The 26,985-nt window shown below is 46.1% G+C and overlaps 9 non-coding genes and 1 pseudogene across 9 annotated transcripts; all 10 read right to left on the bottom strand.

Moving 5' to 3' along the window:
• Positions 1 to 874: 874 nt before the first annotated feature.
• LOC130336529 (U2 spliceosomal RNA) lies at positions 875 to 1,065 on the bottom strand. Its single transcript, XR_008877950.1, has one exon. It is a non-coding gene; the product is annotated as a U2 spliceosomal RNA (small nuclear RNA).
• A 2,089-nt stretch (positions 1,066 to 3,154) lies between these two features.
• On the bottom strand, positions 3,155 to 3,345 carry LOC130336527 (U2 spliceosomal RNA). The gene has a single exon (XR_008877949.1). It is a non-coding gene; the product is annotated as a U2 spliceosomal RNA (small nuclear RNA).
• Positions 3,346 to 5,432: 2,087 nt separating this feature from the next.
• Positions 5,433 to 5,623, bottom strand: LOC130336526 (U2 spliceosomal RNA). The gene has a single exon (XR_008877948.1). It is a non-coding gene; the product is annotated as a U2 spliceosomal RNA (small nuclear RNA).
• Positions 5,624 to 7,715: 2,092 nt separating this feature from the next.
• LOC130336525 (U2 spliceosomal RNA) lies at positions 7,716 to 7,906 on the bottom strand. The gene has a single exon (XR_008877947.1). It is a non-coding gene; the product is annotated as a U2 spliceosomal RNA (small nuclear RNA).
• A 2,080-nt stretch (positions 7,907 to 9,986) lies between these two features.
• On the bottom strand, positions 9,987 to 10,177 carry LOC130336524 (U2 spliceosomal RNA). The gene has a single exon (XR_008877946.1). It is a non-coding gene; the product is annotated as a U2 spliceosomal RNA (small nuclear RNA).
• Positions 10,178 to 12,272: 2,095 nt separating this feature from the next.
• LOC130336555 (U2 spliceosomal RNA) lies at positions 12,273 to 12,458 on the bottom strand. Its single transcript, XR_008877977.1, has one exon. It is a non-coding gene; the product is annotated as a U2 spliceosomal RNA (small nuclear RNA).
• Positions 12,459 to 17,847: 5,389 nt separating this feature from the next.
• On the bottom strand, positions 17,848 to 18,065 carry LOC130336564 (U2 spliceosomal RNA; annotated as a pseudogene).
• Positions 18,066 to 20,148: 2,083 nt separating this feature from the next.
• On the bottom strand, positions 20,149 to 20,339 carry LOC130336523 (U2 spliceosomal RNA). Its single transcript, XR_008877945.1, has one exon. It is a non-coding gene; the product is annotated as a U2 spliceosomal RNA (small nuclear RNA).
• Positions 20,340 to 22,421: 2,082 nt separating this feature from the next.
• Positions 22,422 to 22,612, bottom strand: LOC130336522 (U2 spliceosomal RNA). The gene has a single exon (XR_008877944.1). It is a non-coding gene; the product is annotated as a U2 spliceosomal RNA (small nuclear RNA).
• Positions 22,613 to 24,705: 2,093 nt separating this feature from the next.
• On the bottom strand, positions 24,706 to 24,896 carry LOC130336521 (U2 spliceosomal RNA). The gene has a single exon (XR_008877943.1). It is a non-coding gene; the product is annotated as a U2 spliceosomal RNA (small nuclear RNA).
• Positions 24,897 to 26,985: the final 2,089 nt, after the last annotated feature.

Here is a 26,985-nt window from a genome sequence, read left to right as displayed (position 1 = left end):
CGACTTTAGCTTCTAGAGCATTTTTACAACATTATACATAGGTGCTGAATACATAAAAAGCGACTGTTCAGCGACAGACAAGTCGCATCGGCTGAAAGTAGGCCAGAATGTCAGTCCATGTTGGAGCAGGTTTAGATACAGTCTAAAGCATAGATCTCAAAGTCTGTGCACAGAATTTAGCAAGGGCCTCGCACCTTCTGATGCATCAGGTAGGTGCACTATAGCATAGCCTAACCCTCTGTACTTTGGTCTATATTGATGCGGGACATAGACAGCCAGCTGATGACCAATCCATTAGTGCAATGGATGGCTGGAAGCATTTGTCTTTGCCTTTGCAATACCACAGAAGCAATGCATGGTCAATGTACAGCAATGACACACCTGTGTGAACAGCCAGGAGACCCCCCCATGTTATGTTACATAGTTACATAGTTAGTACGGTCGAAAAAAGACATATGTCCATCAAGTTCAACCAGGGAATTAAGGGGTAGGGGTGTGGCGCGATATTGGGGAAGGGATGAGATTTTATATTTCTTCATAAGCATTAATCTTATTTTGTCAATTAGGAACATTCAGCACCCACCCGCTATCAAGGCAGCTGCCTATCATGTCATGCCCTACCTGCACAGGTGTGCTGGCTACTCAAATGATCCAATTAAGGAGGCCATTTAGTCAGCAGCAGCAGAAGTCCTGTGCCTGGACGCTCCAACAGCGGCCAGACACAAGCAGAAGCAGCAGAAGCAGCAGCAGCACCACCTTTTGTTTTTTGGCTGCAGCAGCAGCAGCAGCAGCAAGGCCCACAGGGCTGGCTAGCTGGCTAGCCAGCAAGCAGGTAGCAATGAAAGTAGGAATCTTTCTTTTTAACCCTGTAAGGGGGTGGTGCACTGTACCCGAAGATACTGCCATATCGGGTCAATGCATAGGGCGACGGAAGCAAGCTTCGAAATCGGCCCCCGTTCTCAAAAATCCATTTAATATATGGTCCCCAGATAGGGGACGTATCAGATATTAAACTGATAAGAACAGATACTACACTTGATCTTAGCCAAAAGGCCGAGAAGCGATAACCGTGAAAGGGGCGGGCCCAACAAGGTCCCCTTCATGGGCACTATCACTGCTTGCTGTCAGGGAGGCTGCCAGACAATTTTCCATGCACACTCTGGGCTGGGGGGCAGTCAACCACCAGTACACACAGCAGAACCTAAACCCATACCATTATTGCTAAGCAGCAAGACAGGGGCCCATTGCACTCCCACGGGGCCTTTTTAAATGCAATCCATAACCCGGATTTGCCAGGAACCCTTCTTACTCCTCCTACTTGCATGTGACACTGGGCTTAGGATCTGCATAGGAAACACACACACAAGCACACACCTACCTTTGTTGCCTGCAGATGCCTCCTTGGCTGTCCCCAAACGGTATCAAACCAACACCCACGGGAAGCTGTAAGCATAGAGGACATGCCTGCACCCCATTGGACTTACCTGTGTGGGTTAAATCCGGGTTATTTGACAACCTATGGCGGTGATGGTTCTGCTCAGGCAGAGCAGTGCTGATGCTCCTCATAAAGCTGTCGCTGCTGTGAAGGTTCTAGGTGACATCACAATCCCTATGGTTACATACACGACAAAGCTGGGTTGTTGTTGTTTACACTCTGCAAGGCCTGTGGAAGTGAGTGACATCATAGCACTGTAGTTCTGAGGGTTCTAGATGGATGCAACAATCTCCTGTTGCTTCTATGAAGGCCATAATAGACGACATCACCAAACAGCTCCATAGTCACATACACAGCAAAGGAGAGATGTTGTTTACACCTAGTGATGTCAGTGGTATTGAGTGACATCACAGCACAGTGCTAAGGCTCCTGGGCCTGGACACAGCAGCGGCTGCAATATCTCAACGGAGAATACGTTTATATATATGTGTGTGTGTGCGCGTATATATATATATATATATATATATATATATATATATATATATATTTCTCCGCCGAAATCACTTTTAAACCCATTTCCACCTTTTTTTCCCTTCTATTCCTCTTACTTTTTTTTCACGTTTTTTTACGTTTTTCTCCTTTTCGCCTCTTTTCTGGGCGTATTATTCTTCTTTTTCTTCTTTTTTTTCGTCTAATGCATACCCCATCAGTGCAGCAATGCTTATTCAATACCGCCAGCAGATGGAGACACTGGGGGATAATTTTCTAAGGATTTATACTGATTTTTCCTGTCTGAATTTGTCGCACAGAAAGTTGCAGGCCAAATATGTGTGACATTTCTGCGACTTTAGCTTCTAGAGCATTTTTACAACATTATACATAGGTGCTGAATACATAAAAAGCGACTGTTCAGCGACAGACAAGTCGCATCGGCTGAAAGTAGGCCAGAATGTCAGTCCATGTTGGAGCAGGTTTAGATACAGTCTAAAGCATAGATCTCAAAGTCTGTGCACAGAATTTAGCAAGGGCCTCGCACCTTCTGATGCATCAGGTAGGTGCACTATAGCATAGCCTAACCCTCTGTACTTTGGTCTATATTGATGCGGGACATAGACAGCCAGCTGATGACCAATCCATTAGTGCAATGGATGGCTGGAAGCATTTGTCTTTGCCTTTGCAATACCACAGAAGCAATGCATGGTCAATGTACAGCAATGACACACCTGTGTGAACAGCCAGGAGACCCCCCCATGTTATGTTACATAGTTACATAGTTAGTACGGTCGAAAAAAGACATATGTCCATCAAGTTCAACCAGGGAATTAAGGGGTAGGGGTGTGGCGCGATATTGGGGAAGGGATGAGATTTTATATTTCTTCATAAGCATTAATCTTATTTTGTCAATTAGGAACATTCAGCACCCACCCGCTATCAAGGCAGCTGCCTATCATGTCATGCCCTACCTGCACAGGTGTGCTGGCTACTCAAATGATCCAATTAAGGAGGCCATTTAGTCAGCAGCAGCAGAAGTCCTGTGCCTGGACGCTCCAACAGCGGCCAGACACAAGCAGAAGCAGCAGAAGCAGCAGCAGCACCACCTTTTGTTTTTTGGCTGCAGCAGCAGCAGCAGCAGCAGCAAGGCCCACAGGGCTGGCTAGCTGGCTAGCCAGCAAGCAGGTAGCAATGAAAGTAGGAATCTTTCTTTTTAACCCTGTAAGGGGGTGGTGCACTGTACCCGAAGATACTGCCATATCGGGTCAATGCATAGGGCGACGGAAGCAAGCTTCGAAATCGGCCCCCGTTCTCAAAAATCCATTTAATATATGGTCCCCAGATAGGGGACGTATCAGATATTAAACTGATAAGAACAGATACTACACTTGATCTTAGCCAAAAGGCCGAGAAGCGATAACCGTGAAAGGGGCGGGCCCAACAAGGTCCCCTTCATGGGCACTATCACTGCTTGCTGTCAGGGAGGCTGCCAGACAATTTTCCATGCACACTCTGGGCTGGGGGGCAGTCAACCACCAGTACACACAGCAGAACCTAAACCCATACCATTATTGCTAAGCAGCAAGACAGGGGCCCATTGCACTCCCACGGGGCCTTTTTAAATGCAATCCATAACCCGGATTTGCCAGGAACCCTTCTTACTCCTCCTACTTGCATGTGACACTGGGCTTAGGATCTGCATAGGAAACACACACACAAGCACACACCTACCTTTGTTGCCTGCAGATGCCTCCTTGGCTGTCCCCAAACGGTATCAAACCAACACCCACGGGAAGCTGTAAGCATAGAGGACATGCCTGCACCCCATTGGACTTACCTGTGTGGGTTAAATCCGGGTTATTTGACAACCTATGGCGGTGATGGTTCTGCTCAGGCAGAGCAGTGCTGATGCTCCTCATAAAGCTGTCGCTGCTGTGAAGGTTCTAGGTGACATCACAATCCCTATGGTTACATACACGACAAAGCTGGGTTGTTGTTGTTTACACTCTGCAAGGCCTGTGGAAGTGAGTGACATCATAGCACTGTAGTTCTGAGGGTTCTAGATGGATGCAACAATCTCCTGTTGCTTCTATGAAGGCCATAATAGACGACATCACCAAACAGCTCCATAGTCACATACACAGCAAAGGAGAGATGTTGTTTACACCTAGTGATGTCAGTGGTATTGAGTGACATCACAGCACAGTGCTAAGGCTCCTGGGCCTGGACACAGCAGCGGCTGCAATATCTCAACGGAGAATACGTTTATATATATGTGTGTGTGTGCGCGTATATATATATATATATATATATATATATATATATATATATATTTCTCCGCCGAAATCACTTTTAAACCCATTTCCACCTTTTTTTCCCTTCTCTTCCTCTTACTTTTTTTTCACGTTTTTTTACGTTTTTCTCCTTTTCGCCTCTTTTCTGGGCGTATTATTCTTCTTTTTCTTCTTTTTTTTCGTCTAATGCATACCCCATCAGTGCAGCAATGCTTATTCAATACCGCCAGCAGATGGAGACACTGGGGGATAATTTTCTAAGGATTTATACTGATTTTTCCTGTCTGAATTTGTCGCACAGAAAGTTGCAGGCCAAATATGTGTGACATTTCTGCGACTTTAGCTTCTAGAGCATTTTTACAACATTATACATAGGTGCTGAATACATAAAAAGCGACTGTTCAGCGACAGACAAGTCGCATCGGCTGAAAGTAGGCCAGAATGTCAGTCCATGTTGGAGCAGGTTTAGATACAGTCTAAAGCATAGATCTCAAAGTCTGTGCACAGAATTTAGCAAGGGCCTCGCACCTTCTGATGCATCAGGTAGGTGCACTATAGCATAGCCTAACCCTCTGTACTTTGGTCTATATTGATGCGGGACATAGACAGCCAGCTGATGACCAATCCATTAGTGCAATGGATGGCTGGAAGCATTTGTCTTTGCCTTTGCAATACCACAGAAGCAATGCATGGTCAATGTACAGCAATGACACACCTGTGTGAACAGCCAGGAGACCCCCCCATGTTATGTTACATAGTTACATAGTTAGTACGGTCGAAAAAAGACATATGTCCATCAAGTTCAACCAGGGAATTAAGGGGTAGGGGTGTGGCGCGATATTGGGGAAGGGATGAGATTTTATATTTCTTCATAAGCATTAATCTTATTTTGTCAATTAGGAACATTCAGCACCCACCCGCTATCAAGGCAGCTGCCTATCATGTCATGCCCTACCTGCACAGGTGTGCTGGCTACTCAAATGATCCAATTAAGGAGGCCATTTAGTCAGCAGCAGCAGAAGTCCTGTGCCTGGACGCTCCAACAGCGGCCAGACACAAGCAGAAGCAGCAGAAGCAGCAGCAGCACCACCTTTTGTTTTTTGGCTGCAGCAGCAGCAGCAGCAGCAGCAAGGCCCACAGGGCTGGCTAGCTGGCTAGCCAGCAAGCAGGTAGCAATGAAAGTAGGAATCTTTCTTTTTAACCCTGTAAGGGGGTGGTGCACTGTACCCGAAGATACTGCCATATCGGGTCAATGCATAGGGCGACGGAAGCAAGCTTCGAAATCGGCCCCCGTTCTCAAAAATCCATTTAATATATGGTCCCCAGATAGGGGACGTATCAGATATTAAACTGATAAGAACAGATACTACACTTGATCTTAGCCAAAAGGCCGAGAAGCGATAACCGTGAAAGGGGCGGGCCCAACAAGGTCCCCTTCATGGGCACTATCACTGCTTGCTGTCAGGGAGGCTGCCAGACAATTTTCCATGCACACTCTGGGCTGGGGGGCAGTCAACCACCAGTACACACAGCAGAACCTAAACCCATACCATTATTGCTAAGCAGCAAGACAGGGGCCCATTGCACTCCCACGGGGCCTTTTTAAATGCAATCCATAACCCGGATTTGCCAGGAACCCTTCTTACTCCTCCTACTTGCATGTGACACTGGGCTTAGGATCTGCATAGGAAACACACACACAAGCACACACCTACCTTTGTTGCCTGCAGATGCCTCCTTGGCTGTCCCCAAACGGTATCAAACCAACACCCACGGGAAGCTGTAAGCATAGAGGACATGCCTGCACCCCATTGGACTTACCTGTGTGGGTTAAATCCGGGTTATTTGACAACCTATGGCGGTGATGGTTCTGCTCAGGCAGAGCAGTGCTGATGCTCCTCATAAAGCTGTCGCTGCTGTGAAGGTTCTAGGTGACATCACAATCCCTATGGTTACATACACGACAAAGCTGGGTTGTTGTTGTTTACACTCTGCAAGGCCTGTGGAAGTGAGTGACATCATAGCACTGTAGTTCTGAGGGTTCTAGATGGATGCAACAATCTCCTGTTGCTTCTATGAAGGCCATAATAGACGACATCACCAAACAGCTCCATAGTCACATACACAGCAAAGGAGAGATGTTGTTTACACCTAGTGATGTCAGTGGTATTGAGTGACATCACAGCACAGTGCTAAGGCTCCTGGGCCTGGACACAGCAGCGGCTGCAATATCTCAACGGAGAATACGTTTATATATATGTGTGTGTGTGCGCGTATATATATATATATATATATATATATATATATATATATATATATTTCTCCGCCGAAATCACTTTTAAACCCATTTCCACCTTTTTTTCCCTTCTCTTCCTCTTACTTTTTTTTCACGTTTTTTTACGTTTTTCTCCTTTTCGCCTCTTTTCTGGGCGTATTATTCTTCTTTTTCTTCTTTTTTTTCGTCTAATGCATACCCCATCAGTGCAGCAATGCTTATTCAATACCGCCAGCAGATGGAGACACTGGGGGATAATTTTCTAAGGATTTATACTGATTTTTCCTGTCTGAATTTGTCGCACAGAAAGTTGCAGGCCAAATATGTGTGACATTTCTGCGACTTTAGCTTCTAGAGCATTTTTACAACATTATACATAGGTGCTGAATACATAAAAAGCGACTGTTCAGCGACAGACAAGTCGCATCGGCTGAAAGTAGGCCAGAATGTCAGTCCATGTTGGAGCAGGTTTAGATACAGTCTAAAGCATAGATCTCAAAGTCTGTGCACAGAATTTAGCAAGGGCCTCGCACCTTCTGATGCATCAGGTAGGTGCACTATAGCATAGCCTAACCCTCTGTACTTTGGTCTATATTGATGCGGGACATAGACAGCCAGCTGATGACCAATCCATTAGTGCAATGGATGGCTGGAAGCATTTGTCTTTGCCTTTGCAATACCACAGAAGCAATGCATGGTCAATGTACAGCAATGACACACCTGTGTGAACAGCCAGGAGACCCCCCCATGTTATGTTACATAGTTACATAGTTAGTACGGTCGAAAAAAGACATATGTCCATCAAGTTCAACCAGGGAATTAAGGGGTAGGGGTGTGGCGCGATATTGGGGAAGGGATGAGATTTTATATTTCTTCATAAGCATTAATCTTATTTTGTCAATTAGGAACATTCAGCACCCACCCGCTATCAAGGCAGCTGCCTATCATGTCATGCCCTACCTGCACAGGTGTGCTGGCTACTCAAATGATCCAATTAAGGAGGCCATTTAGTCAGCAGCAGCAGAAGTCCTGTGCCTGGACGCTCCAACAGCGGCCAGACACAAGCAGAAGCAGCAGAAGCAGCAGCAGCACCACCTTTTGTTTTTTGGCTGCAGCAGCAGCAGCAGCAGCAGCAGCAAGGCCCACAGGGCTGGCTAGCTGGCTAGCCAGCAAGCAGGTAGCAATGAAAGTAGGAATCTTTCTTTTTAACCCTGTAAGGGGGTGGTGCACTGTACCCGAAGATACTGCCATATCGGGTCAATGCATAGGGCGACGGAAGCAAGCTTCGAAATCGGCCCCCGTTCTCAAAAATCCATTTAATATATGGTCCCCAGATAGGGGACGTATCAGATATTAAACTGATAAGAACAGATACTACACTTGATCTTAGCCAAAAGGCCGAGAAGCGATAACCGTGAAAGGGGCGGGCCCAACAAGGTCCCCTTCATGGGCACTATCACTGCTTGCTGTCAGGGAGGCTGCCAGACAATTTTCCATGCACACTCTGGGCTGGGGGGCAGTCAACCACCAGTACACACAGCAGAACCTAAACCCATACCATTATTGCTAAGCAGCAAGACAGGGGCCCATTGCACTCCCACGGGGCCTTTTTAAATGCAATCCATAACCCGGATTTGCCAGGAACCCTTCTTACTCCTCCTACTTGCATGTGACACTGGGCTTAGGATCTGCATAGGAAACACACACACAAGCACACACCTACCTTTGTTGCCTGCAGATGCCTCCTTGGCTGTCCCCAAACGGTATCAAACCAACACCCACGGGAAGCTGTAAGCATAGAGGACATGCCTGCACCCCATTGGACTTACCTGTGTGGGTTAAATCCGGGTTATTTGACAACCTATGGCGGTGATGGTTCTGCTCAGGCAGAGCAGTGCTGATGCTCCTCATAAAGCTGTCGCTGCTGTGAAGGTTCTAGGTGACATCACAATCCCTATGGTTACATACACGACAAAGCTGGGTTGTTGTTGTTTACACTCTGCAAGGCCTGTGGAAGTGAGTGACATCATAGCACTGTAGTTCTGAGGGTTCTAGATGGATGCAACAATCTCCTGTTGCTTCTATGAAGGCCATAATAGACGACATCACCAAACAGCTCCATAGTCACATACACAGCAAAGGAGAGATGTTGTTTACACCTAGTGATGTCAGTGGTATTGAGTGACATCACAGCACAGTGCTAAGGCTCCTGGGCCTGGACACAGCAGCGGCTGCAATATCTCAACGGAGAATACGTTTATATATATGTGTGTGTGTGCGCGTATATATATATATATATATATATATATATATATATATTCTCCGCCGAAATCACTTTTAAACCCATTTCCACCTTTTTTTCCCTTCTCTTCCTCTTACTTTTTTTTCACGTTTTTTTACGTTTTTCTCCTTTTCGCCTCTTTTCTGGGCGTATTATTCTTCTTTTTCTTCTTTTTTTTCGTCTAATGCATACCCCATCAGTGCAGCAATGCTTATTCAATACCGCCAGCAGATGGAGACACTGGGGGATAATTTTCTAAGGATTTATACTGATTTTTCCTGTCTGAATTTGTCGCACAGAAAGTTGCAGGCCAAATATGTGTGACATTTCTGCGACTTTAGCTTCTAGAGCATTTTTACAACATTATACATAGGTGCTGAATACATAAAAAGCGACTGTTCAGCGACAGACAAGTCGCATCGGCTGAAAGTAGGCCAGAATGTCAGTCCATGTTGGAGCAGGTTTAGATACAGTCTAAAGCATAGATCTCAAAGTCTGTGCACAGAATTTAGCAAGGGCCTCGCACCTTCTGATGCATCAGGTAGGTGCACTATAGCATAGCCTAACCCTCTGTACTTTGGTCTATATTGATGCGGGACATAGACAGCCAGCTGATGACCAATCCATTAGTGCAATGGATGGCTGGAAGCATTTGTCTTTGCCTTTGCAATACCACAGAAGCAATGCATGGTCAATGTACAGCAATGACACACCTGTGTGAACAGCCAGGAGACCCCCCCATGTTATGTTACATAGTTACATAGTTAGTACGGTCGAAAAAAGACATATGTCCATCAAGTTCAACCAGGGAATTAAGGGGTAGGGGTGTGGCGCGATATTGGGGAAGGGATGAGATTTTATATTTCTTCATAAGCATTAATCTTATTTTGTCAATTAGGAACATTCAGCACCCACCCGCTATCAAGGCAGCTGCCTATCATGTCATGCCCTACCTGCACAGGTGTGCTGGCTACTCAAATGATCCAATTAAGGAGGCCATTTAGTCAGCAGCAGCAGAAGTCCTGTGCCTGGACGCTCCAACAGCGGCCAGACACAAGCAGAAGCAGCAGAAGCAGCAGCAGCACCACCTTTTGTTTTTTGGCTGCAGCAGCAGCAGCAGCAGCAGCAAGGCCCACAGGGCTGGCTAGCTGGCTAGCCAGCAAGCAGGTAGCAATGAAAGTAGGAATCTTTCTTTTTAACCCTGTAAGGGGGTGGTGCACTGTACCCGAAGATACTGCCATATCGGGTCAATGCATAGGGCGACGGAAGCAAGCTTCGAAATCGGCCCCCGTTCTCAAAAATCCATTTAATATATGGTCCCCAGATAGGGGACGTATCAGATATTAAACTGATAAGAACAGATACTACACTTGATCTTAGCCAAAAGGCCGAGAAGCGATAACCGTGAAAGGGGCGGGCCCAACAAGGTCCCCTTCATGGGCACTATCACTGCTTGCTGTCAGGGAGGCTGCCAGACAATTTTCCATGCACACTCTGGGCTGGGGGGCAGTCAACCACCAGTACACACAGCAGAACCTAAACCCATACCATTATTGCTAAGCAGCAAGACAGGGGCCCATTGCACTCCCACGGGGCCTTTTTAAATGCAATCCATAACCCGGATTTGCCAGGAACCCTTCTTACTCCTCCTACTTGCATGTGACACTGGGCTTAGGATCTGCATAGGAAACACACACACAAGCACACACCTACCTTTGTTGCCTGCAGATGCCTCCTTGGCTGTCCCCAAACGGTATCAAACCAACACCCACGGGAAGCTGTAAGCATAGAGGACATGCCTGCACCCCATTGGACTTACCTGTGTGGGTTAAATCCGGGTTATTTGACAACCTATGGCGGTGATGGTTCTGCTCAGGCAGAGCAGTGCTGATGCTCCTCATAAAGCTGTCGCTGCTGTGAAGGTTCTAGGTGACATCACAATCCCTATGGTTACATACACGACAAAGCTGGGTTGTTGTTGTTTACACTCTGCAAGGCCTGTGGAAGTGAGTGACATCATAGCACTGTAGTTCTGAGGGTTCTAGATGGATGCAACAATCTCCTGTTGCTTCTATGAAGGCCATAATAGACGACATCACCAAACAGCTCCATAGTCACATACACAGCAAAGGAGAGATGTTGTTTACACCTAGTGATGTCAGTGGTATTGAGTGACATCACAGCACAGTGCTAAGGCTCCTGGGCCTGGACACAGCAGCGGCTGCAATATCTCAACGGAGAATACGTTTATATATATGTGTGTGTGTGCGCGTATATATATATATATATATATATATATATATATATATATATATTTCTCCGCCGAAATCACTTTTAAACCCATTTCCACCTTTTTTTCCCTTCTCTTCCTCTTACTTTTTTTTCACGTTTTTTTACGTTTTTCTCCTTTTCGCCTCTTTTCTGGGCGTATTATTCTTCTTTTTCTTCTTTTTTTTCGTCTAATGCATACCCCATCAGTGCAGCAATGCTTATTCAATACCGCCAGCAGATGGAGACACTGGGGGATAATTTTCTAAGGATTTATACTGATTTTTCCTGTCTGAATTTGTCGCACAGAAAGTTGCAGGCCAAATATGTGTGACATTTCTGCGACTTTAGCTTCTAGAGCATTTTTACAACATTATACATAGGTGCTGAATACATAAAAAGCGACTGTTCAGCGACAGACAAGTCGCATCGGCTGAAAGTAGGCCAGAATGTCAGTCCATGTTGGAGCAGGTTTAGATACAGTCTAAAGCATAGATCTCAAAGTCTGTGCACAGAATTTAGCAAGGGCCTCGCACCTTCTGATGCATCAGGTAGGTGCACTATTGCACTATAGCATAGCCTAACCCTCTGTACTTTGGTCTATATTGATGCGGGACATAGACAGCCAGCTGATGACCAATCCATTAGTGCAATGGATGGCTGGAAGCATTTGTCTTTGCCTTTGCAATACCACAGAAGCAATGCATGGTCAATGTACAGCAATGACACACCTGTGTGAACAGCCAGGAGACCCCCCCATGTTATGTTACATAGTTACATAGTTAGTACGGTCGAAAAAAGACATATGTCCATCAAGTTCAACCAGGGAATTAAGGGGTAGGGGTGTGGCGCGATATTGGGGAAGGGATGAGATTTTATATTTCTTCATAAGCATTAATCTTATTTTGTCAATTAGGAACATTCAGCACCCACCCGCTATCAAGGCAGCTGCCTATCATGTCATGCCCTACCTGCACAGGTGTGCTGGCTACTCAAATGATCCAATTAAGGAGGCCATTTAGTCAGCAGCAGCAGAAGTCCTGTGCCTGGACGCTCCAACAGCGGCCAGACACAAGCAGAAGCAGCAGAAGCAGCAGCAGCACCACCTTTTGTTTTTTGGCTGCAGCAGCAGCAGCAGCAGCAGCAAGGCCCACAGGGCTGGCTAGCTGGCTAGCCAGCAAGCAGGTAGCAATGAAAGTAGGAATCTTTCTTTTTAACCCTGTAAGGGGGTGGTGCACTGTACCCGAAGATACTGCCATATCGGGTCAATGCATAGGGCGACGGAAGCAAGCTTCGAAATCGGCCCCCGTTCTCAAAAATCCATTTAATATATGGTCCCCAGATAGGGGACGTATCAGATATTAAACTGATAAGAACAGATAAGGTTTCAACAAAATTTTATTGAATAAATAAGAAACCATACAAAATTTAAAATGCAAAATAATAAAAGGTTCACAAAAGTTTTAAAATACAAATAATAAAACCAGTAATAAAAGGAGAAAAAATAAAAATGGCAGGATAAAACATTATACAAATGTCATAAAAACTGATTATACTGTTATTTCGTTCCATAGAGGCAGACACCACATGGATGCTGCCTCGCTGGCCCCCAACTGTTTCTTGTCTCTTAGGTAATAGATGTACATCTCACTCAGGGCCAGCTTTATACAGTTTTTAACATCAATAAAATCATGTTTAAAAAGTAAGATGTTCCTAACTTTCCAGATGGCATTTTTAAAACAATTAATAATCATCCAGCAGATCATCTGCTGTTTAAAATTGGGGCAGTTAAAAAGACCGTAAAAGACACATTCGTGATTAAAATCTTTTAGGCCGCAGGCCCACTTCAAAAGTGGGCCTACCTTCCTCCAAAGCTCCCGTGCAAAAGGGCAGTTCCAAAATATGTGCAGCACCGTTTCGTCCACTCCGCAGCCATCTCTCGGGCACTTGGCTCTCGCCACCAGTCCTTGCCTGTGCTGGAACTCACGAGTAGGGAGGCACTGGTGGACGATTGCCCAGGCAAGATCCCTGTGTACATTCGCCAGAAACTTCCCGTACACGTTCCGCCATACCTTTTTGGATCTTGCCTGTGTGAAATTGGACACTGCCAGGGTAACCTCACTCCGCCTGAGGACCTTTGATACCTTTCTCTGGTCCCCCAGTATGTCAGGCTCCAAATCTTGGAGACCTAGGAGCCTGACTGTCTTTTCCAACACCACATAATGTTTTGGGGGACACAGAAGCACCGGAGCGTTCAGAGGGATGCGCAACCATCTTTTAAAAACCATGCCCGCAGCGTACCTTAAAAAGCAGCTAAAAATGCCATCGGATTTAATAATTTTAAAACAGAAACAGAAATACTTTATGTAAAAGAAAGTAAAAAGGTTAGGAACATCTTTCCCGCCATTATCTTTACTTTTGTACATAAAATCACGCTTTAATTTCTCCATTTTTGAACCCCATAAAAAAGTAAAAACAATTCTAGTTACTTTTTTAATGTATAAAATAGATGGAGGAAATACCATGGCAATGTATAGCATAATAGGGAGTAAAACCATCTTTATTATTAAAATCTTCCCCTCCATGGTAAGGTTTCTAAGATTCCACATTAAAATCTTCTTCTCCATCTTAGCTATAGCTGAATCCCAGTTAGGGCTCCCATCATTGACCTGGTTAAAAACAATACCTAAAACTTTAATTTGATCCTGTTGCATTGTGACTCCTGGGGTGATGGATGAATCCCAGGAGCCAATATAAAAACAGTCACATTTATCTGTGTTTAGCTTAAAACCAGAGACCTCGCAGAAATAGCTGGTGTTCCTCAATGCCCCCCTCATGGATGGAGAGTCCGGGCACAGTATGGTGACATCATCCATGTACCCCAACACCTTTAGATGGGTCCCTCCTCCACCAGGTATCGGTACGCCTCTTACTACCCGGTCTTTTCTGAGGAGGGCCATCAGTGGTTCGATTGCGCAAATAAAAAGGAGTGGGGACAGGGGGCAGCCCTGTTTGACACCTGATAAAAGAGGAACACCGCTGGTTAAAAAGCCATTAACAGAGACTTGACTAAAACAGGATCGGTATAAAAGCATGATTCGGCTTAAAATCGTTTCAGGCACTGCCATCTTTTTAAGAACTAAAAACAGGTATTCATGGGAGACCCTATCAAAGGCTTTTTCAAAGTCTAAGGATAAAATTGCTACAGTTTGATTTCTATCCTTAAAATACCATAAAACATCTCTTAAAATATTTAGGGATTCAGCTATAGACCTTCCAGGTACCCCACAAACCTGATTTGGGTGAATTAATTTATGAATAAAAGGTTTAAAACGGACAGCTAATAACTTGGCTAAAACTTTATAATCGACATTTAAAAGTGTGATGGGGCGCCAATTTTTTAGCATATCCTTTTCACCCTTTTTAAAAAGTAATGATACAATCCCCCTCCTCCAGGAAGGGGGAAGTTCATTAACAATAAAAGTTTCTTTATACAATAAAACCATATCATCCTTTAAAATATCCCAAAAAGCTAAATAAAATTCGATGGGTAAACCATCTTCCCCAGGGGCCTTCCCACTAGAAAAACTTTTAAAAACAAATAAAAGTTCATCTAAGTTAAGATCACGGGATAAAACCTCCTGGTCTAAAACATCTAGCTTAAAATCAAGGGAATTAAGAACATGTTCTAAAAAGGATGGATTAAGATCTTTCTTATTAAAAAGAAGCTGGTAGAAGTTAAAAACTGCATCTAACATGCCTTTTGGAGTGGATTCACCCTCAAGGTTTTGGATGATATCCCTCCTATTCATCACTTTTTTAAAAAAGAAACGGGAACATTTCTCGCCCTCCTCCAGGTGCTGCACATGTGAGTTAAAAATGATTTGTTTCCCTTTCTTTTCTATGGCATGTTTTATTTCAGTTTTAAGGTTTAAAATATCATTTTCTACATCCATACCAGCTTCTTTCAATTTAAAAAGTACATTTAAACGCATGTTAAGAACATAAAACCACTGTTTTTCCATTTTTGCCTTCTTCTTACCTGCTTTGATAAAAAAAAATCTGATTTTAGATTTGGTGCCCTCCCACCAGTGCAGCATAGGCTCGTGGGGTTTTCTTTGTGATTGCCAGCATTGGTAGGTCCGCACAAACTCCTCTTTTATCTCAGGGTCCTCTAGGAGTGTGGTGTTTAATCTCCAGAGGCCCCTTTTTGCTTTTTGCTCCCCCTCTAGCTCCAGGCCCACCAAGAGGAGCTTATGATCAGAGAAGATATTCTGCTCGAGCGTGCATTTCAGGGGTTTAAAAGCTCTAGAGGAAAAAATAAAATCGATTCTGGAGCTCACTCTTCCATTGGACCATGTGGCGCCCGGGTCCTCCGGCAAGAGATCCTTCCAGCAATCTTTCAAATTAAAATCATCAATAAAATTTTTAAGCAGGTAAGAAGTGCGGTCTTTACGATTAATATCCCCACCCTGCCGGTGTTCCCCATCACGTATGCAGTTAAAATCACCTCCCACCAGCAGGGGGGAAGACCCAACACAAAACAGTGGTAAAATTTCAAATAGTTCTGCCCGCTCCTGTTTATCAGGAGGGGCATACACATTTAAAACACGAATTAAAAGTCCATTAAAATATAGATGAATTAAAAGAGCTCTGCCAGGCACAATCTCAGTTACTGTATGAATAGAAAAGGACTGGCCTCGGCAGAGCAGCCCAACACCCACAGAACGACAGTCATTTGCACCGGACCATATGGATGGGCCCAGCTTCCAGTCTTCTTTTAAGTCTTTATAGTCCATTTTACTAGGGATTCCACATTCTTGTAGCAGGCAAAGGTCAAAGTCACATGTCTCTAGATAAGAAAATAAAGCAGCCCTGCGATCAGGGCTCTTTAAGGACCTCACATTGAGTGAGGCAATTTTTACAGGGATAGGCATAGTTTATGGAGAGTCCGTGCTTGGAGAATCAAAGTCAATAATAAGCTGCGTACCGTCATCCCCCGCCTGCGGGGTCATCAGCTCCTTGATGTTCTGAGGGTCGGAGCTTGAGATCGATGATGCCCCGACCCTGAGCTCGCTCTCGTCCGAACTACGGCACGCCGCTTTCCTTTGAATGTCTTCCTCTTCTTCTTCTCTTTGTCTTTTAAATGTCACACTGCTGTCCATATCCTCTGTGTTGCTCTCACTCGATGTAATCTCTGGCCCCCGGCTGATGGATCTGCGTCTTCTTTCATCATTTGACGACTGGAACTGCTGCACAGGGGCCTGTGAGGCCTCTTTTCCGGAACCTTTGCCGCTACCTTGGGAAGTTTTCATCGCTTGTTCCCCAGCAAGCGTTGCTGAGGACTGTTGCTCCAACTTCCCCATCGATCGACGATGGCCAGTTTTACCCACCGGGTCCACTGCTGGCGGGGCAGCAAACCCTGGTTTGGCGCCACTTGTCTTCTTGGCCCTGTCCTGTATAGGCGGAGTAACAGGACCGGGCTCAGACCTGGCCACCTGGCTCCCCTTCCGGCGGGCTTTCACCGGGGCCTCTTCGTCCGGAGCAGGGCGACCCTGGGCCAAGCCAGTACCTGGCTTATGCTGCAATTTTGGGTCCACTTTTGCCCCCACCGAGGCCCGTCGGCTGCCACCCGCCACAGGTGAGCCCCCTTCAGAAGTTTCGGCGGGCTCTTGAGCCAGGTAGGAAGTCGATCGACGTCTTTCAATTTCCCGGGCAGTAAACTCGATCACCCGCCCGGGCTTCGTGGAATCCCCATGGCCTCCCCCTAGCACTACCACCGGTGGGCCCCCCGATGGAGCACCAGAGGTCTTGGGCCTGGACCCATCAGTACCTGCCATCTGGGGTTTGGGCATCTTAAAAAAGGACGTCTTTTGTCCTGTCCCCTCTTTGGGTGGGCCCAGCCTTGACCCACCCATCGTAGTTTTTGCTTTATGGGGACAGGAATTAAAATCGTGTTTTTCCTCTCCGCAGAGGTTGCACCTTATCGTATGGCTACATCTTGAGGCTATGTGACCTTCTTGGCCACACCTATTGCAGCGAATCACACGCTCCGCGCCGCAGGTCTCCTGGGTGTGGCCAAACCTCAAGCAATTTCGGCAATACATAGGCATTTGAGGATAGAACAGGAAGCCCCGAACTCTCCCGATGGCAAAATTTGGGGGCGGATGGCAAAGACCCCCAATACCACCGGGATCCTTACGGAGCTTGACCCAGAACTTCCTCTTGCCGTTCCAGAACCGCACGGAGTTCAAGATTTTGTTTGCGAATCGCACCTCTTCGCAGTATCGCCGAAGAAAAGTGGCTATATCCTCCGTGGTCACATGAGGGCTGTGCATAGCCACCACCAACGGTATATGTTCCTCACCATAGAGGAACTGGAACGAAAGACCGTCGAGTCGATCGTCCCTCTGGTCCGCACCAGACAAGGTTGCATAGATGTTATCGCAACACGCCGTGGCCGTGAAGGTGACGGTATACAGGCCACGGCTTTCCTGGTCATTTAGACACAGGATGTCCTCCCTATTGAGGCGGAAGTAGTCAAGAAGAATCACCTCCGCAATGAAGCGGAGGTTCTTCAACTGACGATGGCTCTCCGACACCTCTATGCGGATGGTATTTCGCATCGACATTTCCCCAGAGGGGAAAGCCCAGGAGAACGGCATCTTCCACACCCAGGGACTAAGCCCCTTCCCCAATAGCAGCAGGGGCTCGGAATCCCGCTATAAAAGCGGAACCCTTACCCAAGGCAGAGGTCGGGGGTACCCTAGGTGCTTCCGAAGCTACAGGTAACGCTCAACGTACCGAAAATGCCTTCTGAGACACAAGGTCCCAGAGACAGGGGGATCGCAACCCGTTGTCCGTGGACTAAGCCCGCTCCCCAATAGCAGCAAGGGGGTGAAGTCCCTCCGTAAGGAGAGACAATCCCCCAAGGCCGAGAAGCGGGGTACCACAGACACCTTCCGACCAGACCAAATGCAGATACTACACTTGATCTTAGCCAAAAGGCCGAGAAGCGATAACCGTGAAAGGGGCGGGCCCAACAAGGTCCCCTTCATGGGCACTATCACTGCTTGCTGTCAGGGAGGCTGCCAGACAATTTTCCATGCACACTCTGGGCTGGGGGGCAGTCAACCACCAGTACACACAGCAGAACCTAAACCCATACCATTATTGCTAAGCAGCAAGACAGGGGCCCATTGCACTCCCACGGGGCCTTTTTAAATGCAATCCATAACCCGGATTTGCCAGGAACCCTTCTTACTCCTCCTACTTGCATGTGACACTGGGCTTAGGATCTGCATAGGAAACACACACACAAGCACACACCTACCTTTGTTGCCTGCAGATGCCTCCTTGGCTGTCCCCAAACGGTATCAAACCAACACCCACGGGAAGCTGTAAGCATAGAGGACATGCCTGCACCCCATTGGACTTACCTGTGTGGGTTAAATCCGGGTTATTTGACAACCTATGGCGGTGATGGTTCTGCTCAGGCAGAGCAGTGCTGATGCTCCTCATAAAGCTGTCGCTGCTGTGAAGGTTCTAGGTGACATCACAATCCCTATGGTTACATACACGACAAAGCTGGGTTGTTGTTGTTTACACTCTGCAAGGCCTGTGGAAGTGAGTGACATCATAGCACTGTAGTTCTGAGGGTTCTAGATGGATGCAACAATCTCCTGTTGCTTCTATGAAGGCCATAATAGACGACATCACCAAACAGCTCCATAGTCACATACACAGCAAAGGAGAGATGTTGTTTACACCTAGTGATGTCAGTGGTATTGAGTGACATCACAGCACAGTGCTAAGGCTCCTGGGCCTGGACACAGCAGCGGCTGCAATATCTCAACGGAGAATACGTTTATATATATGTGTGTGTGTGCGCGTATATATATATATATATATATATATATATATATATATATTTCTCCGCCGAAATCACTTTTAAACCCATTTCCACCTTTTTTTCCCTTCTCTTCCTCTTACTTTTTTTTCACGTTTTTTTACGTTTTTCTCCTTTTCGCCTCTTTTCTGGGCGTATTATTCTTCTTTTTCTTCTTTTTTTTCGTCTAATGCATACCCCATCAGTGCAGCAATGCTTATTCAATACCGCCAGCAGATGGAGACACTGGGGGATAATTTTCTAAGGATTTATACTGATTTTTCCTGTCTGAATTTGTCGCACAGAAAGTTGCAGGCCAAATATGTGTGACATTTCTGCGACTTTAGCTTCTAGAGCATTTTTACAACATTATACATAGGTGCTGAATACATAAAAAGCGACTGTTCAGCGACAGACAAGTCGCATCGGCTGAAAGTAGGCCAGAATGTCAGTCCATGTTGGAGCAGGTTTAGATACAGTCTAAAGCATAGATCTCAAAGTCTGTGCACAGAATTTAGCAAGGGCCTCGCACCTTCTGATGCATCAGGTAGGTGCACTATAGCATAGCCTAACCCTCTGTACTTTGGTCTATATTGATGCGGGACATAGACAGCCAGCTGATGACCAATCCATTAGTGCAATGGATGGCTGGAAGCATTTGTCTTTGCCTTTGCAATACCACAGAAGCAATGCATGGTCAATGTACAGCAATGACACACCTGTGTGAACAGCCAGGAGACCCCCCCATGTTATGTTACATAGTTACATAGTTAGTACGGTCGAAAAAAGACATATGTCCATCAAGTTCAACCAGGGAATTAAGGGGTAGGGGTGTGGCGCGATATTGGGGAAGGGATGAGATTTTATATTTCTTCATAAGCATTAATCTTATTTTGTCAATTAGGAACATTCAGCACCCACCCGCTATCAAGGCAGCTGCCTATCATGTCATGCCCTACCTGCACAGGTGTGCTGGCTACTCAAATGATCCAATTAAGGAGGCCATTTAGTCAGCAGCAGCAGAAGTCCTGTGCCTGGACGCTCCAACAGCGGCCAGACACAAGCAGAAGCAGCAGAAGCAGCAGCAGCACCACCTTTTGTTTTTTGGCTGCAGCAGCAGCAGCAGCAGCAGCAAGGCCCACAGGGCTGGCTAGCTGGCTAGCCAGCAAGCAGGTAGCAATGAAAGTAGGAATCTTTCTTTTTAACCCTGTAAGGGGGTGGTGCACTGTACCCGAAGATACTGCCATATCGGGTCAATGCATAGGGCGACGGAAGCAAGCTTCGAAATCGGCCCCCGTTCTCAAAAATCCATTTAATATATGGTCCCCAGATAGGGGACGTATCAGATATTAAACTGATAAGAACAGATACTACACTTGATCTTAGCCAAAAGGCCGAGAAGCGATAACCGTGAAAGGGGCGGGCCCAACAAGGTCCCCTTCATGGGCACTATCACTGCTTGCTGTCAGGGAGGCTGCCAGACAATTTTCCATGCACACTCTGGGCTGGGGGGCAGTCAACCACCAGTACACACAGCAGAACCTAAACCCATACCATTATTGCTAAGCAGCAAGACAGGGGCCCATTGCACTCCCACGGGGCCTTTTTAAATGCAATCCATAACCCGGATTTGCCAGGAACCCTTCTTACTCCTCCTACTTGCATGTGACACTGGGCTTAGGATCTGCATAGGAAACACACACACAAGCACACACCTACCTTTGTTGCCTGCAGATGCCTCCTTGGCTGTCCCCAAACGGTATCAAACCAACACCCACGGGAAGCTGTAAGCATAGAGGACATGCCTGCACCCCATTGGACTTACCTGTGTGGGTTAAATCCGGGTTATTTGACAACCTATGGCGGTGATGGTTCTGCTCAGGCAGAGCAGTGCTGATGCTCCTCATAAAGCTGTCGCTGCTGTGAAGGTTCTAGGTGACATCACAATCCCTATGGTTACATACACGACAAAGCTGGGTTGTTGTTGTTTACACTCTGCAAGGCCTGTGGAAGTGAGTGACATCATAGCACTGTAGTTCTGAGGGTTCTAGATGGATGCAACAATCTCCTGTTGCTTCTATGAAGGCCATAATAGACGACATCACCAAACAGCTCCATAGTCACATACACAGCAAAGGAGAGATGTTGTTTACACCTAGTGATGTCAGTGGTATTGAGTGACATCACAGCACAGTGCTAAGGCTCCTGGGCCTGGACACAGCAGCGGCTGCAATATCTCAACGGAGAATACGTTTATATATATGTGTGTGTGTGCGCGTATATATATATATATATATATATATATATATATATATATATATATATTTCTCCGCCGAAATCACTTTTAAACCCATTTCCACCTTTTTTTCCCTTCTCTTCCTCTTACTTTTTTTTCACGTTTTTTTACGTTTTTCTCCTTTTCGCCTCTTTTCTGGGCGTATTATTCTTCTTTTTCTTCTTTTTTTTCGTCTAATGCATACCCCATCAGTGCAGCAATGCTTATTCAATACCGCCAGCAGATGGAGACACTGGGGGATAATTTTCTAAGGATTTATACTGATTTTTCCTGTCTGAATTTGTCGCACAGAAAGTTGCAGGCCAAATATGTGTGACATTTCTGCGACTTTAGCTTCTAGAGCATTTTTACAACATTATACATAGGTGCTGAATACATAAAAAGCGACTGTTCAGCGACAGACAAGTCGCATCGGCTGAAAGTAGGCCAGAATGTCAGTCCATGTTGGAGCAGGTTTAGATACAGTCTAAAGCATAGATCTCAAAGTCTGTGCACAGAATTTAGCAAGGGCCTCGCACCTTCTGATGCATCAGGTAGGTGCACTATAGCATAGCCTAACCCTCTGTACTTTGGTCTATATTGATGCGGGACATAGACAGCCAGCTGATGACCAATCCATTAGTGCAATGGATGGCTGGAAGCATTTGTCTTTGCCTTTGCAATACCACAGAAGCAATGCATGGTCAATGTACAGCAATGACACACCTGTGTGAACAGCCAGGAGACCCCCCCATGTTATGTTACATAGTTACATAGTTAGTACGGTCGAAAAAAGACATATGTCCATCAAGTTCAACCAGGGAATTAAGGGGTAGGGGTGTGGCGCGATATTGGGGAAGGGATGAGATTTTATATTTCTTCATAAGCATTAATCTTATTTTGTCAATTAGGAACATTCAGCACCCACCCGCTATCAAGGCAGCTGCCTATCATGTCATGCCCTACCTGCACAGGTGTGCTGGCTACTCAAATGATCCAATTAAGGAGGCCATTTAGTCAGCAGCAGCAGAAGTCCTGTGCCTGGACGCTCCAACAGCGGCCAGACACAAGCAGAAGCAGCAGCAGCACCACCTTTTGTTTTTTGGCTGCAGCAGCAGCAGCAGCAGCAGCAAGGCCCACAGGGCTGGCTAGCTGGCTAGCCAGCAAGCAGGTAGCAATGAAAGTAGGAATCTTTCTTTTTAACCCTGTAAGGGGGTGGTGCACTGTACCCGAAGATACTGCCATATCGGGTCAATGCATAGGGCGACGGAAGCAAGCTTCGAAATCGGCCCCCGTTCTCAAAAATCCATTTAATATATGGTCCCCAGATAGGGGACGTATCAGATATTAAACTGATAAGAACAGATACTACACTTGATCTTAGCCAAAAGGCCGAGAAGCGATAACCGTGAAAGGGGCGGGCCCAACAAGGTCCCCTTCATGGGCACTATCACTGCTTGCTGTCAGGGAGGCTGCCAGACAATTTTCCATGCACACTCTGGGCTGGGGGGCAGTCAACCACCAGTACACACAGCAGAACCTAAACCCATACCATTATTGCTAAGCAGCAAGACAGGGGCCCATTGCACTCCCACGGGGCCTTTTTAAATGCAATCCATAACCCGGATTTGCCAGGAACCCTTCTTACTCCTCCTACTTGCATGTGACACTGGGCTTAGGATCTGCATAGGAAACACACACACAAGCACACACCTACCTTTGTTGCCTGCAGATGCCTCCTTGGCTGTCCCCAAACGGTATCAAACCAACACCCACGGGAAGCTGTAAGCATAGAGGACATGCCTGCACCCCATTGGACTTACCTGTGTGGGTTAAATCCGGGTTATTTGACAACCTATGGCGGTGATGGTTCTGCTCAGGCAGAGCAGTGCTGATGCTCCTCATAAAGCTGTCGCTGCTGTGAAGGTTCTAGGTGACATCACAATCCCTATGGTTACATACACGACAAAGCTGGGTTGTTGTTGTTTACACTCTGCAAGGCCTGTGGAAGTGAGTGACATCATAGCACTGTAGTTCTGAGGGTTCTAGATGGATGCAACAATCTCCTGTTGCTTCTATGAAGGCCATAATAGACGACATCACCAAACAGCTCCATAGTCACATACACAGCAAAGGAGAGATGTTGTTTACACCTAGTGATGTCAGTGGTATTGAGTGACATCACAGCACAGTGCTAAGGCTCCTGGGCCTGGACACAGCAGCGGCTGCAATATCTCAACGGAGAATACGTTTATATATATGTGTGTGTGTGCGCGTATATATATATATATATATATATATATATATATATATATATATATATATTTCTCCGCCGAAATCACTTTTAAACCCATTTCCACCTTTTTTTCCCTTCTCTTCCTCTTACTTTTTTTTCACGTTTTTTTACGTTTTTCTCCTTTTCGCCTCTTTTCTGGGCGTATTATTCTTCTTTTTCTTCTTTTTTTTCGTCTAATGCATACCCCATCAGTGCAGCAATGCTTATTCAATACCGCCAGCAGATGGAGACACTGGGGGATAATTTTCTAAGGATTTATACTGATTTTTCCTGTCTGAATTTGTCGCACAGAAAGTTGCAGGCCAAATATGTGTGACATTTCTGCGACTTTAGCTTCTAGAGCATTTTTACAACATTATACATAGGTGCTGAATACATAAAAAGCGACTGTTCAGCGACAGACAAGTCGCATCGGCTGAAAGTAGGCCAGAATGTCAGTCCATGTTGGAGCAGGTTTAGATACAGTCTAAAGCATAGATCTCAAAGTCTGTGCACAGAATTTAGCAAGGGCCTCGCACCTTCTGATGCATCAGGTAGGTGCACTATAGCATAGCCTAACCCTCTGTACTTTGGTCTATATTGATGCGGGACATAGACAGCCAGCTGATGACCAATCCATTAGTGCAATGGATGGCTGGAAGCATTTGTCTTTGCCTTTGCAATACCACAGAAGCAATGCATGGTCAATGTACAGCAATGACACACCTGTGTGAACAGCCAGGAGACCCCCCCATGTTATGTTACATAGTTACATAGTTAGTACGGTCGAAAAAAGACATATGTCCATCAAGTTCAACCAGGGAATTAAGGGGTAGGGGTGTGGCGCGATATTGGGGAAGGGATGAGATTTTATATTTCTTCATAAGCATTAATCTTATTTTGTCAATTAGGAACATTCAGCACCCACCCGCTATCAAGGCAGCTGCCTATCATGTCATGCCCTACCTGCACAGGTGTGCTGGCTACTCAAATGATCCAATTAAGGAGGCCATTTAGTCAGCAGCAGCAGAAGTCCTGTGCCTGGACGCTCCAACAGCGGCCAGACACAAGCAGAAGCAGCAGAAGCAGCAGCAGCACCACCTTTTGTTTTTTGGCTGCAGCAGCAGCAGCAGCAGCAGCAAGGCCCACAGGGCTGGCTAGCTGGCTAGCCAGCAAGCAGGTAGCAATGAAAGTAGGAATCTTTCTTTTTAACCCTGTAAGGGGGTGGTGCACTGTACCCGAAGATACTGCCATATCGGGTCAATGCATAGGGCGACGGAAGCAAGCTTCGAAATCGGCCCCCGTTCTCAAAAATCCATTTAATATATGGTCCCCAGATAGGGGACGTATCAGATATTAAACTGATAAGAACAGATACTACACTTGATCTTAGCCAAAAGGCCGAGAAGCGATAACCGTGAAAGGGGCGGGCCCAACAAGGTCCCCTTCATGGGCACTATCACTGCTTGCTGTCAGGGAGGCTGCCAGACAATTTTCCATGCACACTCTGGGCTGGGGGGCAGTCAACCACCAGTACACACAGCAGAACCTAAACCCATACCATTATTGCTAAGCAGCAAGACAGGGGCCCATTGCACTCCCACGGGGCCTTTTTAAATGCAATCCATAACCCGGATTTGCCAGGAACCCTTCTTACTCCTCCTACTTGCATGTGACACTGGGCTTAGGATCTGCATAGGAAACACACACACAAGCACACACCTACCTTTGTTGCCTGCAGATGCCTCCTTGGCTGTCCCCAAACGGTATCAAACCAACACCCACGGGAAGCTGTAAGCATAGAGGACATGCCTGCACCCCATTGGACTTACCTGTGTGGGTTAAATCCGGGTTATTTGACAACCTATGGCGGTGATGGTTCTGCTCAGGCAGAGCAGTGCTGATGCTCCTCATAAAGCTGTCGCTGCTGTGAAGGTTCTAGGTGACATCACAATCCCTATGGTTACATACACGACAAAGCTGGGTTGTTGTTGTTTACACTCTGCAAGGCCTGTGGAAGTGAGTGACATCATAGCACTGTAGTTCTGAGGGTTCTAGATGGATGCAACAATCTCCTGTTGCTTCTATGAAGGCCATAATAGACGACATCACCAAACAGCTCCATAGTCACATACACAGCAAAGGAGAGATGTTGTTTACACCTAGTGATGTCAGTGGTATTGAGTGACATCACAGCACAGTGCTAAGGCTCCTGGGCCTGGACACAGCAGCGGCTGCAATATCTCAACGGAGAATACGTTTATATATATGTGTGTGTGTGCGCGTATATATATATATATATATATATATATATATATATATATATATATTTCTCCGCCGAAATCACTTTTAAACCCATTTCCACCTTTTTTTCCCTTCTCTTCCTCTTACTTTTTTTTCACGTTTTTTTACGTTTTTCTCCTTTTCGCCTCTTTTCTGGGCGTATTATTCTTCTTTTTCTTCTTTTTTTTCGTCTAATGCATACCCCATCAGTGCAGCAATGCTTATTCAATACCGCCAGCAGATGGAGACACTGGGGGATAATTTTCTAAGGATTTATACTGATTTTTCCTGTCTGAATTTGTCGCACAGAAAGTTGCAGGCCAAATATGTGTGACATTTCTGCGACTTTAGCTTCTAGAGCATTTTTACAACATTATACATAGGTGCTGAATACATAAAAAGCGACTGTTCAGCGACAGACAAGTCGCATCGGCTGAAAGTAGGCCAGAATGTCAGTCCATGTTGGAGCAGGTTTAGATACAGTCTAAAGCATAGATCTCAAAGTCTGTGCACAGAATTTAGCAAGGGCCTCGCACCTTCTGATGCATCAGGTAGGTGCACTATAGCATAGCCTAACCCTCTGTACTTTGGTCTATATTGATGCGGGACATAGACAGCCAGCTGATGACCAATCCATTAGTGCAATGGATGGCTGGAAGCATTTGTCTTTGCCTTTGCAATACCACAGAAGCAATGCATGGTCAATGTACAGCAATGACACACCTGTGTGAACAGCCAGGAGACCCCCCCATGTTATGTTACATAGTTACATAGTTAGTACGGTCGAAAAAAGACATATGTCCATCAAGTTCAACCAGGGAATTAAGGGGTAGGGGTGTGGCGCGATATTGGGGAAGGGATGAGATTTTATATTTCTTCATAAGCATTAATCTTATTTTGTCAATTAGGAACATTCAGCACCCACCCGCTATCAAGGCAGCTGCCTATCATGTCATGCCCTACCTGCACAGGTGTGCTGGCTACTCAAATGATCCAATTAAGGAGGCCATTTAGTCAGCAGCAGCAGAAGTCCTGTGCCTGGACGCTCCAACAGCGGCCAGACACAAGCAGAAGCAGCAGAAGCAGCAGCAGCACCACCTTTTGTTTTTTGGCTGCAGCAGCAGCAGCAGCAGCAGCAAGGCCCACAGGGCTGGCTAGCTGGCTAGCCAGCAAGCAGGTAGCAATGAAAGTAGGAATCTTTCTTTTTAACCCTGTAAGG

This window comes from Hyla sarda, unplaced genomic scaffold (assembly GCF_029499605.1).
Source record: "Hyla sarda isolate aHylSar1 unplaced genomic scaffold, aHylSar1.hap1 scaffold_480, whole genome shotgun sequence".
Lineage (NCBI taxonomy): Eukaryota > Metazoa > Chordata > Amphibia > Anura > Hylidae > Hyla > Hyla sarda.
Note: the sequence above shows the minus strand (reverse complement) of the source record. Positions and strands in the feature narration are given on the sequence as shown.